The 12,979-nt window shown below is 40.4% G+C and overlaps 1 protein-coding gene across 1 annotated transcript in view; it reads right to left on the reverse strand.

Moving 5' to 3' along the window:
- Positions 1-12,979, reverse strand: part of TMEM117 (transmembrane protein 117) — a 336,233-nt gene that overhangs the window by 93,919 nt on the left and 229,335 nt on the right. The gene's annotated exons all lie outside the window — the stretch shown is intronic.

Here is a 12,979-nt window from a genome sequence, read left to right on the forward strand (position 1 = left end):
TTAAATTCCGCCAGTACCTTCCCAGTAAGAGGGCAAGGTATGGGATAAAAATGTATAAGCTGTGTGAAAGCACCACAGGGTACACCCACAAGTTTAGGGTATATGAAGGGAAGGATTCAAGAATTGAACCACCAGAATGCCCCCCCTCCCTCGTAGGTGTTAGTGGAAAAATTGTCTGGGATTTAATGCACCCCTTCCTGGATAAGGGTTATCACCTCTATGTGGATAACTTTTACACCAGCATCCCCCTGTTTAAGGCCCTTGGTTCAAGAGGTACAGCAGCTTGCGGTACTGTGCGCAAGAACCAAAGAGGCCTCCCCAAAACGCACATTGCCCAAGTAATGAGAAGGGGTGAAAGCAGGGGAATATGCACCGAAAATATGTTGTTGGTCAAATATAAGGACAAGAGGGATGTCCTTATACTGACAACAATTCATGGAGACAGTACCACCTCCATCCCTGTACGAGGTACCAGTACCCACACCTCAAAACCAAATTGTATCCTAGATTACAATAAGTACATGGGTGGAGTGGATCTTTCAGATCAGGTACTGAAGCCGTACAGTGCCCTGCGGAAAACAAATATCTGGTACAAGAAGCTGGCCGTGTATATCATCCAGATGGCACTGTATAACGCTTACGTGCTATTCCGTTCTACCGGCCAGAGGGGGACATTTATGCACTTTCAAGAGGAAGTCATAAAGAGCCTAACATTTGGGAATCAGCAGGCAGAGGGCCCCAGTACTTCTAGTACTGGCCCCCGTATTGTACCAGGGCAGCATTTTCCCAACGAAATCCCCTCCACTGCAAGAAAGGGCAGGACACAAAAAAGGTGCAAAGTTTGCTATAAAAAGGGAATAAGAAAGGAAACTATTTTCCACTGTGAAACTTGCCCCGACAAACCCGGCCTATGTATAAAGGAGTGTTTCAAAATATACCACACATCTATGGATTATTAGGTTCATCATTTCACCGTGCTTCGGGGGTCTTGCTAATGCCACATAGCACCCACCATTCATTCCACCAGAATCTGAGCTGCAAAAACCAAAAATCACTCCTTCCCTTCTGAGTCCTGCCATGCACCCAACTGGTATTTTTTGGTCACATGTGAGGCATTGCCGTACTCTGGAGAAATGGGGGCACAGATTTTGGGGTGCTTTGTCTCCTTCATTCCTTGTGAAAATGAAAAATTTTGAGCCAGAAGTACATTTTTGTGTAAAAAAATGTATTTTTTTCATTTTCACTGCCCAGTTGTACCAAAATTGATGAAACCCCTGGGGGTTTGAAATGTACACTATACCCCTAGATGAATTCCCTGAGGGGTGTAGTTTGCAAAATGGGGTCACTTGTGGGGGGGTTCCACTGTATTGGTAATGCAACATAGCACCCACCATTCATTCCACCAAAATCTTTGCTGCAAAATCCAAAAATCACTCCTTCCCTTCTAAGTCCTGCCATGCACCCAACTGGTATTTTTTGGTCACATGTGAGGCATTGCCGTACTCTGGAGAAATGGGGGCACAGATTTTGGGGTGCTTTGTCTCCTTCATTCCTTGTGAAAATGAAAAATTTTGAGCCAGAAGTACATTTTTGTGTAAAAAAATGTATTTTTTTCATTTTCACTGCCCAGTTGTACCAAAATTGATGAAACCCCTGGGGGTTTGAAATGTACACTATACCCCTAGATGAATTCCCTGAGGGGTGTAGTTTGCAAAATGGGGTCACTTGTGGGGGGGTTCCACTGTATTGGTAATGCAACATAGCACCCACCATTCATTCCACCAAAATCTTTGCTGCAAAATCCAAAAATCACTCCTTCCCTTCTAAGTCCTGCCATGCACCCAACTGGTATTTTTTGGTCACATGTGAGGCATTGCCGTACTCGGGAGAAATTGGGGCACAGATTTTGGGGTGCTTTGTCTCCTTCATTCCTTGTGAAAATGAAAAATTTTGAGCCAGAACTGCATGTTTGTGTAAAAAAATGTAATTTTCCATTTTCACATCCCAGTTGTACCAAAATTGGTGAAACCCCTGGGGGTTTGAAATGTACACTATACCCCTAGATGAATTCCCTGAGGGGTGTACTTTGCAAAATGGGGTGACTTGTGGGGGGGTTCCACTGTATTGGTGCTTTGGGAGTCTTGCTAATGCAACATAGCACCCACCATTCATTCCACCAAAATCTTTGCTGCAAAATCCAAAAATCACTCCTTCCCTTCTGAGTCCTGCCATGCACCCAACTGGTATTTTTTGGTCACATGTGAGGCATTGCCGTACTCGGGAGAAATTGGGGCACAGATTTTGGGGTGCTTTGTCTCCTTCATTCCTTGTGAAAATGAAAAATTTTGAGCCAGAACTGCATGTTTGTGTAAAAAAATGTAATTTTCCATTTTCACATCCCAGTTGTACCAAAATTGGTGAAACCCCTGGGGGTTTGAAATGTACACTATACCCCTAGATGAATTCCCTGAGGGGTGTACTTTGCAAAATGGGGTGACTTGTGGGGGGGTTCCACTGTATTGGTGCTTTGGGAGTCTTGCTAATGCAACATAGCACCCACCATTCATTCCACCAAAATCTTTGCTGCAAAATCCAAAAATCACTCCTTCCCTTCTAAGTCCTGCCATGCACCCAACTGGTATTTTTTGGTCACATGTGAGGCATTGCCGTACTCGGGAGAAATTGGGGCACAGATTTTGGGGTGCTTTGTCTCCTTCATTCCTTGTGAAAATGAAAAATTTTGAGCCAGAACTGCATGTTTGTGTAAAAAAATGTAATTTTCCATTTTCACATCCCAGTTGTACCAAAATTGGTGAAACCCCTGGGGGTTTGAAATGTACACTATACCCCTAGATGAATTCCCTGAGGGGTGTACTTTGCAAAATGGGGTGACTTGTGGGGGGGTTCCACTGTATTGGTGCTTTGGGAGTCTTGCTAATGCAACATAGCACCCACCATTCATTCCACCAAAATCTTTGCTGCAAAATCCAAAAATCACTCCTTCCCTTCTGAGTCCTGCCATGCACCCAACTGGTATTTTTTGGTCACATGTGAGGCATTGCCGTACTCGGGAGAAATTGGGGCACAGATTTTGGAGTGCTTTGTCTCCTTCATTCCTTGTGAAAATGAAAAATTTTGAGCCAGAACTGCATGTTTGTGTAAAAAAATGTAATTTTCCATTTTCACATCCCAGTTGTACCAAAATTGGTGAAACCCCTGGGGGTTTGAAATGTACACTATACCCCTAGATGTATTCCCTGAGGGGTGTACTTTGCAAAATGGGGTGACTTGTGGGGGGGTTCCACTGTATTGGTGCTTTGGGAGTCTTGCTAATGCAACATAGCACCCACCATTCATTCCACCAAAATCTTTGCTGCAAAATCCAAAAATCACTCCTTCCCTTCTAAGTCCTGCCATGCACCCAACTGGTATTTTTTGGTCACATGTGAGGCATTGCCGTACTCGGGAGAAATTGGGGCACAGATTTTGGGGTGCTTTGTCTCCTTCATTCCTTGTGAAAATGAAAAATTTTGAGCCAGAACTGCATGTTTGTGTAAAAAAATGTAATTTTCCATTTTCACATCCCAGTTGTACCAAAATTGGTGAAACCCCTGGGGGTTTGAAATGTACACTATACCCCTAGATGAATTCCCTGAGGGGTGTACTTTGCAAAATGGGGTGACTTGTGGGGGGGTTCCACTGTATTGGTGCTTTGGGAGTCTTGCTAATGCAACATAGCACCCACCATTCATTCCACCAAAATCTTTGCTGCAAAATCCAAAAATCACTCCTTCCCTTCTGAGTCCTGCCATGCACCCAACTGGTATTTTTTGGTCACATGTGAGGCATTGCCGTACTCGGGAGAAATTGGGGCACAGATTTTGGGGTGCTTTGTCTCCTTCATTCCTTGTGAAAATGAAAAATTTTGAGCCAGAACTGCATGTTTGTGTAAAAAAATTTAATTTTCCATTTTCACATCCCAGTTGTACCAAAATTGGTGAAACCCCTGGGGGTTTGAAATGTACACTATACCCCTAGATGAATTCCCTGAGGGGTGTACTTTGCAAAATGGGGTGACTTGTGGGGGGGTTCCACTGTATTGGTGCTTTGGGAGTCTTGCTAATGCAACATAGCACCCACCATTCATTCCACCAAAATCTTTGCTGCAAAATCCAAAAATCACTCCTTCCCTTCTAAGTCCTGCCATGCACCCAACTGGTATTTTTTGGTCACATGTGAGGCATTGCCGTACTCGGGAGAAATTGGGGCACAGATTTTGGGGTGCTTTGTCTCCTTCATTCCTTGTGAAAATGAAAAATTTTGAGCCAGAACTGCATGTTTGTGTAAAAAAATGTAATTTTCCATTTTCACATCCCAGTTGTACCAAAATTGGTGAAACCCCTGGGGGTTTGAAATGTACACTATACCCCTAGATGAATTCCCTGAGGGGTGTAGATTGCAAAATGGGGTGACTTGTGGGGGAGGTTCCTAACTTTTAGCACTTATGGTGCCTAGAAACCTACATGGTGCCTAAAAAAAAATCTCATAAAAAGGAGGCTCCAAAATCAAGTAGGTGCTCCTTCTATTATGAAGCCTGTGGTTTGGTCAACGTGCACACTAGGGCCACATATAGGATATTTTTGAAAACAAAAGAATTGGGGGAATCAATTTTTAGTCACATTTCTCTAGTAAAATCTACTGTATTCGTTAGAAAAATGTATTAAAATTGAAACTCTGCAAAAAAAAAGAAATTTTGAAATTTCACCTACACTTTGTTTTAATTCCTGTGAAACACCTAAAGGGTTAACAAACTTCCAAAATGCTGTTTTGAATACTGTGAGGGGTGCAGTTTTTGAAATGGCATCATTTATGGGGGTGTCTCACATACAAGTCCCTCAAAGTCACATCAGAACTGAACTGGTCCCTAAAAAAATCAGTGTTTGAAATTTTCATGAAAATTTGAGAATTTGCTATTCATATTGTAAGCCTCCTAGTGTCCAAAAAAATGAAAAGGAAGTTGAAATAATGATGGAAACATAAAGTAGACATATGGTCTATGTTAGTTATTAACTATTTTGAGTGGTATGATTATTTGTCTCACAAGCAGAAAATTTAACATTTTGCAAATTGCTAAATTTTCCATTTTTTCACGATATTTTGGTATTTTTCACAAAAAAACACAGACTGTATCGACGAAAATTTACCACTAACTTGAAGTACAATGTGTCACGAGAAAACAATCTCAAAATCACTGGGATAAGTAAAAGCAAAAAAAAGTTATCCCCACTTAAGTGAGACATGTCAGATTTGAAAAAAAGGGCTCTGTCATGAAGGCACAAACTGGCTCTGTCATGAAGGGGTTAAGTGAAAGACAATAAAAAGTACTTCACTTACCTGATACGGCAAAAGAAAAAAAATGGTCTCCTAAGATGATTAAATGTTTATAAACAGTGTACTTTTACAACAAAGTAATGAAATGTTATTACAAGATTACATTAATAACTTAGCAAATTATCAAGCCATTTCCAAACAACTACAAAGTTTTTTTAAATTTACATTTACAAGACTGCCTTCATCACTTGTACAGTACTGAATTTTATTATTGGTAATGGCGATGTATGTAACTACTTTTCCTTGTACAGGTAATAATGAAACATACTTCGTTTAGCAACATCAGCTAGCATACATTTTCTTTGCTACTGCTATACAGACCAGCAGTTCATATTTCCCGAACTTCTGAAACAATTGGCTCACATACCTAGGAGGAGGTAGTTGCTTAAATAATACAGGCCTCATTTCCACTTAAGCTTTTAGCTTCAAACTGCCTTCCTAACAGATTTAAACTTATGATCCTTTTCAAGTCAATCCCTCCAACAGCAACCCGACCTTCAACCCCCCCCCCCCCCCCCACCCCCACCACAAAATCTTATTTTTTTTCCCAAAAAACAATCATCATAATTCAGGTGCAGGCAGCCCAACTACTTTACATCAGGAATACATCAGATACACATAGGCTGATGCTTACAGCCATCTGCAAAATCGATATTAGGCTTAAATAACATTTCAAATACATCTCTAATGCTTAAGAAACAACTCCCTGTCTAATGTGTAAAAAAAAGCAAGACTAGAAACTAACCAGCTCTTCTGTAATCAAATTTATACTGTATGTCTAATATCAACATGGTAGTAGTTATATTTATAATAATGTATATATGTACAAGTCCAAAGTGATAATAGTCAAATAGCTCTAATAATAATATATGCAAAGGTCAAGGGCTTGAAACAGACGGAACAATAATCAACATTCTGTGTGTAGAACTGACAGCAAATAACATGGTCAAAAGAATAGCCAAATAAATGGTAACATTTTATAAAGAATCAGGTCAAACTCGTAGGTCTTAAGAGCAAGAGTCTCTGCACCAAAGCACATACTATAACCGAAAAGATAGCTATTTACATCTGCTTAACCAATATATTGAGTAATTCATTGAGTATACTTTCACTTATCTAACAATACTTCACTTCGTGACAAAAACACATATATACCAATAAACAAACTTCACCAGTTGGAAGTCAAAGAGGAAGGTTGTTTATTGGTAAAGAACAGTAGTGGTTTAGGCGGTTTGTCTGAATATCGCTAAGTGAAGATTGATGAATAGAATCAGATAAAGCACAGAATCTCAATGTCAAAAATAACCTTTTAAGTTTTAGCAATAATATTATATATTTGCCAAATTGCTCTTTTAATGTATCATAGTATGTACTGTATTATGGAGTACCATTATATTAATAGATTGTTTATGTCTTAGTTTTAAAATCTGTATAAGGGTGTATTTGTAAAAGAAAAATTAGAAATAAATTGGTTTGAAATCGGCTATTGAAACACTAATAAGACAGTAGTAATAAAACAGTGGTAAATTGAGGGTAGAACCTTCTCATAACAATTTTTAAACAATTGTAACAGGGGATAAATTTAAAGGAGCTACTCCCATTTTGAAAATTCCAAAAGATGCAGATAAAAATATTGTTTACAAATATAAGCACATGCCATATAAATTAAAAAAATAATAATATATGTATTCAAGGGTTCAACAGCACCTGACTACATAAATGAGCAAAAAGTAGAAAACAACGACTTACAGTATATGGCAAGATAGGACAAGCACATGGTAAATAAAGATTGTTGCATCAGCGGTAGCACAGTTAATTAATTATGAGGTTGCAGAGACTTAGCATTAGGTGCCCTTCAATGGATTAAGGCAATGGTTCCCAAACTGTGTGCCGTGGCTCCCTGGGGTGCCTCGAGACACTTGCAGGGGTGCCACGGGTTGGTGGTCCAGGACCAATTCAAATTATTTATGATCAATTATTTATGGATAAAACCAGTGCTGGTGGCTGCCAATCATAAAATGTGTACAATCAGAAGCAAATCCTGCCTTTTATCACATAACTGAACCTAAGAAGCACATACAAACACAATCTACTTAATTTTATATATATTTTTGGGGGCCTAGGGGTGCCGTGGACAAATTCTGATACTCTAGGGTGCCGTGATTCGAAAAAGATTGGGAACCCCTGGATTAAGGAGTGTAAAAAAAAAACAGAGGCCCATGCTTGTGAGAAAAGGTGGTCTCTCTCTCCCAGTGTTATATCATAACTGGGTGCTTGCACAGGAACAATGGATAAAACATGTATGGGTGGTGTGCCACTCCTAGTGGCTGAAGAAAACAATCAGAAAAGTGGCATTGGATATAGCAACTTTCAGTGATCTTAATTTGTGGCACTTGTCAGGTTAAATACACTACCATCAATTACATACCTTTATATGCAACACAGAACCGGTGACACACTGCCAACCGAATCTGGAAAGATGTTCTGTACCCAATGAGTACAATCATGGGTCTTCAAACTGTGGCCCTCCAGATGTTGTGAGACTACATGTTCCAACATGAATTGCAACATTTTTTTCCTATAAGAGCATGTCAAAACTGTCAGGGCATGCTGGGACATGTAGTTCCACAACATCTGGAGGGCCGCAGTTTGAAGACCCATGCGTACAATGATGTCATACAATGGCTCCTCTGTGGTTTCATTTCGCATTTTGCCAGCCTAACTTCTAAGTCTTTTGATCTCCAAGTAGGGTTAACCTGTTCTATACCACAGAAAAATTTGATAGCGCCAGGGTAATAGAACAGGTTAACCCTACTTGGAGATCAAAAGACTTAGAAGTTAGGCTGGCAAAAAACGAGATGAAATGGATTCATAAATTAAAAACATTGCATCCTGGAGGTCTTAATATGGAATTCGAAATGAAATGGTATTTATAGGTGTTTTACTTAACTTTTATTAATTGGTATATTTTTATATTTTATATATATTTATGCATATGGACTATGAACTATCCAATGAGGATCAAAATAATGTGGAACAATATAACCTTGTGGATAAGAATACAAATGCCGTAATTACATTTCCGGTGATGAACCATGTGGAACGCAAACATCTTGAACACGGAAGTATGAGGTCCACTTCCGGTAATCGGCATCAGAGCGTCTTCCGGATTATGATGCAAGCGGATCTTCCGGCAGCATGTATTTGGCTGGGGAACAGCGTCTTCTTCGTACAGACACCTAGCAATAAGTGCACGTAGTCTTATAGAGGAAATGACGCTGCGGAACACATATTGTTGGAATCATGTTGCGGGGAGGACATTTTATTGTGAGACACTCCGGCGGAGGTATTGAGTGCAAGTGCAGTGTAGCGTCTCCATACAGACACATAGCAACATGTGCAGGTAGTCGAATGGAGGAAATGACGCTGCGGAACAAATATTGTGGGAGTCATGTTGCGGGGAGGACATTTTATTGTGTGACTCTTCCGTTGGAAGTACTGAGTGCAATTATCCAATTGGAAGGGGTATAAATAAGAGATCAGGTAGGGAGGATATTATGCTTATGAGAAAGGACTTCTGTCCGAAAGCACGCTAAAGCATACAGACCTGATCACCTGTTTTGGACATCCATTTTTCTGTTCCCGTGGACAGATAATGGTACCCGGAACTGCCAGCTTATCCTAAAGGCACGTGGTATATGGACAAAGTTTAGAGACCATTTACCCTCAGTGGTGATATGCTTTTTTCTTAAGTTTTAATTGTGAGTGCATTTGTATAATAAATATTTGAATGTACAAAAAAGGTATTGTAGTATGTTCTGTCATTCTGAGTTCCCCAGAGGCAATAGAATACAGTATGAGCATAAGGTAGGAGCCTGGATAATATTATTGATCCTGAGAGGATCTCAAAGCTGTTATTTCCATATCGCATGTGAGTGCATCTAAAGGAACAAAAATTATCACATCCTTTTGAAAACGTTACTTTGCACCATATTGGGTTTTTTTGCGTTTCAGAAACAGTAAAAAATGTTACTATCTATCAAGCAGTGCAAAAAAGGAAAGTACTGTATATATATAAAGAGGTGGTGGGATAACTATCGGCAGCGCCACTGTAACACACAAATTTTGTTTTGTTGTATTGTTCTGTTTGGGCTACTGGTGTAAACCCTAGTGTGTCACGGGCAGCAGCCAGAAGGTTGCGCAATATTTTTTCACAAATCCAGAAAGAATAATACAATATGTTCATTACAAATTCAACAACTCTTTCCATCATAACAGAAAAAGATGATTTTCGTAAGCATTTCCTTTATGTTTTGTAACCTAGCAACAATAAAAATGTAGTTTCTATCTATATAAACAGCAAAAGAAATCGCAGATTTACAATTCAAGAAAATATTTAGAAACTGAAACACTAAACCATAATTTTTAGAAAGGTATGGGAAAAAATGCTTAAAAGTAAAAATGCTTAAACAAAATATAGAATGAGCAGAAGAAAAATCTAAATCAAAATTAGGCAAGACCAGCCATTGACTTCAAAATAGCATATATTCTTCTAGGCCCACAGTCTGATCTGTGGATTTAGGCTTACTCTGTAAGCTAGTCATTTCTTGCAATCCCAGACCGACTTAATGATGTTCATCAGGGCTAAGTGGAGACCATATCATCACTACCTTGACTCCTTGTTCTTCTTTATAATAAAGATGGTTCTTAAAGACATTGGCTTTATGTTTGGGCTTGTTCTCCTGCTGAAGAATACATTTGGAGCCAGGCGCATCCCTGGTGGGATTGCATGAAACATAAGCATCTGCCTGTTTTTGTCAGCAGGGGAAACAATCCTGACAAAATCCCAATTGCTGAAATGAATCCCCAAATGTGCAAGGAACCTCCACCATACTTCACTGTTGCAGACACTCATTACTGTACCACTCTAATGCCTTCTATTACAACAAATCTGGCCCAATGGCACTGCTGAACATTTTTTTTATTTTGATGAGAAGTATGATGTATCTTTCATCTGATTCCTTGGCCAACCACTGTGTCTGTGCTTCTTCAAAGGAGCTTGAACAGCACATCTGGACACCCCAATGTGCTTTGAAATTTTTACATGGGAGAGACCTTGCTGATGCAGTATAACTAGCCATGTCTAGCTGCTGTGCTCAGTCTTGTCATGGTGTACAACCTGTGAAACAAATGGTCTTCCACAACCTCACCTTTGTAGCAGAGTTTGGCCGTTCCTCACCCAGTTTTAAGCCTATTACATTGCCGCACACTGGCTACTATAAGTGTACTGGGTTGAGACCAGGAAATTGGGCAGTTCAATAATGTCCACACCTGCCGCAGCAGCCTCCACACGCCGCTGCAGAAATTAAAAACTTCCGGCTATTCCTCTTGCAGTGCACAGTGCCCCTAGCCACCAAGTACGGAGGACTGGGATCCGTCCTGCCCTCTCAGCTTGCCGTGCACCAATCTGTTTACATGGGAGCATTTAATAATGCCAGAGACACTGCACCTTATATCATCTAGTCAGAGAGCCATTTAAAATGTGTAATGGACATAACGATTGTGTCATATTCTGTAATGGGCGTTACGGTGTGTGTGTGTCGTGTCATAATGTGTAATGGGCATAACGGATTGTGTCATAGTCTGTAATGGGCATCATGGTGTGTGTCATACTGTGTAATGAGCATTACGGTGTGTGTCATAATATGTAATGGGCAATACAGTGTGCGGCAATGTGTAATGGGCATAACAGTGTGTTCCATAATGTTTAATGGGCATAATGGTGTGTTCCATAATGTGTAATGGGCATTACGGTGTGTTCCATAATGTGTAATGCCTCATTTTTGTGATGCCACGCCTCCTTTCCATTAGACCACATAGGCTTCACAATGGTCCTGTCTGCTGCAGGTGGGCCTGTGTGCTCAAAATGCCAGGGCCGAATTCTGGTCCCAGTCCATCCCTGGTGATGTCTACAGCCTACCTGCCACTTGAACATCTGTTCTTGTAAGGTATACTTCCTACATAGGGCAGTATTCAATGAGAATTTTGACGATGTGCAGCGAATCCTGTTTAGGATTCGCTGCACATTCGCCACTGCCCGCCGCGTTCCGGAGCCTCGCCGGCTCCAGTATTCAACGAGTCAGGGGCTCACTGCCCCTAACCGGCGAATTTCAACTCCTGCGGCGATGCCGCAGGGAGCCTGAGGACGGCGGCAGGTAGGGAGATGGAAGTCTCCCTACCTGCCCCAGAACGTTTGTGGGGGGGGGGGGGGGGGGAGGTGGGCTCCCCGGAAGCCAGGCAGCACAGGCTGCCCCCCGGGATAGCCAACATGGGACCGGGTATTCACTACACCCGATCGTGCATATGTAATGATCGGGTGCAGTGAATATATGAATATCTAATGAGCGGCTCGGCTCCCGGCCCCCTGCTGGCTGCTCTGTGTAAAAAAAAAAAAAAAAAAAAAAAAATTTAATATATATTAAAAATTAAATATATATTCATGTGCTTACAGCACATGAATAAAAATAGCATGCCCCTCCTCAGAATAAAATTCCTGATTTTTTGACACCAAATGTAAAAATTTTTAAAAGTTCACATTCCACTTCACCATAAAAAGATAGCGATTGCTACTCGGTGAATCATGGCGATAAAAACCTTGAAATGTATTCGCCATCTGGTCATTGAATAGGGTGATATACCGTTTTAGTCAAAAAAATCGCCTTACAGCACGAAAATAGCAGTATTTCATGCCCTACCATCCACTAGGGCAGGGCTGGGCAACACCGGCCCTCCAGATGTTCATGAACTACACATCCCAGCATGCCTTGCATCAGTTTCAGCACGGCCACATAGCAAAACTAATGCAAAGCATCCTGGGATGTGTAGTTCACTAACATCTGGAAGGCCGGTGTTGCCCAGCCCTGTACTAGGGCGTGGTGGGAGAATAAAATAGTGTGCCGAGCGTAGCACTTTAAACTGTGTCCATGTCAACTGTGTTGACATTCAGGTAAAAAAAAAAAACAGTGAAAAGCCCCATGCCGACCTTTTCACTGTCGACCTAGACATTGTCCAACTAACGACCTGTCGAACTAATGAGCTTTCGACCTTTTCCCATGTCAACCTTTTCCTATGTCGACCTTTTCCCATATCGACCTAATGGTGTTGACCTAATGACTGTCGACCATCATGCTGTAGACGAAATTATCCCAACCCTGTATAACGTATATGATATTCTGAGAATAAAAACACAGCAACTCTATTTGCACGAAGAATCCAGTGATGCTCCATCTGTTGTATATATAAAATATTAAAATTTAAAGTTGTAGCTCACCAAGGTATCCCATTTCTTCTCTGTGTGTGTGTATAATTAATAATATAAATATATATATTTTATATTTATATATATATATATATATATATATATATATATATATATATATACACACACATAGAATAATCTACTATTTAATAAAGACAGTAATTGTAATGCAATTTAAAGTATTTATTTATATTTAAAATGTTGTATTTGGAGAGACTCTTCCTATCTGTCAATTTAAAAAAAAGTTTGCATACTTCAGCAAACATAGTA

Source organism: Crinia signifera, chromosome 4, assembly GCF_055691185.1.
Source record: "Crinia signifera chromosome 4, ASM5569118v1, whole genome shotgun sequence".
Lineage (NCBI taxonomy): Eukaryota > Metazoa > Chordata > Amphibia > Anura > Myobatrachidae > Crinia > Crinia signifera.